The following is a 1,759-nucleotide window of genomic DNA, read 5'->3' as shown; positions in this document are numbered from 1 at the left end:
GTTCTTGAGCGTTTAAATTTGTCAAAAACTGGACAGAACAATGAATTTTCTTGTTGCTATTTTCCATCGTACAATCTATTTTCAGGCGTATGAGCAGAATTTATGGAAATGTAGGGCCATAAGATAAATAATGTATCAAATAATGGAAGGATTACATTACTTTTTCTCACACTACGAGATCTTTGCTTTGATGAAACTTTCATATTTCTATATATAGCTACAGTAACATCCAAGTTTGATTGGCCTCTTTTGCTCAAGGGCTTCATAATTATACTTTGATTCCCTTCCTATCAATAGAATTTTTCAAGTACTTTTTGTAATTAACTTGAGGAAAGAATAAATTGGCCGCCCCATCGATCGTGCAACTATGAGAACCTTAGGCAAGCTCCAGTTGGGGGTTGGTTCTTGTAACAGCTCAAGCCCACCGTAGATATTATCCTCTTTAGGCTTTCCATTTCGAGCTTTCGCTCAAGGTTTTAAAACGCATATGCTAGGGAGAGGGGAACAGGTTTACACACCCTTATAAAGAGTGCTTTGTTCCCCTCTCCAACATGTAGGATCTTGCAATCCACCCCCTTCGGGATCCAACATCCTCGCTGGCACATTTTTCATTTTCAATTATAAATCTTCCAATTCAAGTTTTACTCATTGATTATACTTTCATTTATGGAGTAATATTCAATTTTTTTTAAAAATTATTTTCATTTTTATAAAATATCAAATTTCTCTATTAATTTTTTTGGGTTAAAAAAAAGTCAAATACGCGACCGTGTCGGAGATGGAGATTCGGTACATTACATTCGTACTTTTTCAACCGTGTAGTGTCATGATACGAGAGGAACCCAAGACCCACAATATACATTTTCCACTAGAATTTGTGAGTTCGTTGGATCTTAGACGAGGTTTGTTTTCGCCAACCGAACACAATTATGTAAAATCCAACCTTGTTCTATCAAACATGTTGCTTTTGTAACAGCTCAAATCTACCACTTGCATATATTATCATCTTTAGGTTTTCCCTCCTCGGCTTCGCGTAAAGGTTTTTAAAACACTTTTACTAGTGAAACTTCTCCCTACCCAAGGTTATATACTGTAAGTAGTTGTTATTTTTCTCTTACTTGCTTATATAACGTCTCTTACAAAAATCTTCTCTTAAAATCGAGGCCAGAGGCTCGAGCATACTTCGCTTGGTCGTAGGCGACGCAAGAACGAATTGGCTTAGCTCACTTGTCATTGGAAAGTGAGTGCCGCACAATTGCAAGTCCGCTGCCATTAAAACTGCGATCCACACCCTTGTAAAGAATACTATGTTCTCCCCCCAACCGATATGGGATCTCACAGTTGCGCGTGCATGTTCAATCTTCTACAATCCAACCAATTTACTTTTACTAGTCCAAGTCATTTGACTCGACCTTATCTGGAGTCAAGGTTTTTCAGTGCAACCTTATAGCTCACATCATTTAGGCTCCCAATTAACAAAGTTTACATGTCTGAACGCCATCCGAGAAAAATCTTTAATTTTGTTTAATTCTTTAAAAAAATTAAATTATGTTTTTTTTTCGTACGATTATTGTAGGGTTATAATCTTACACGAACATTCCTTAAAGTATACTATTTCTTCAAATTTCGGGTTTTTTTTTTCTTTTTTCTTTTTTCTTGCTGGTGGAAAATAAATTGCATATAAATGAGTAAATGCATTATTTTATTTTCATAAATAATGGAGTATCAATCGAAGATATATACAGAAATTATGGAATAA

Source organism: Cucurbita pepo, chromosome LG02, assembly GCF_002806865.2.
Source record: "Cucurbita pepo subsp. pepo cultivar mu-cu-16 chromosome LG02, ASM280686v2, whole genome shotgun sequence".
Lineage (NCBI taxonomy): Eukaryota > Viridiplantae > Streptophyta > Magnoliopsida > Cucurbitales > Cucurbitaceae > Cucurbita > Cucurbita pepo.
The sequence above is the reverse complement of the archived record's forward strand: the minus strand, read 5'-3'. Positions refer to the sequence as shown.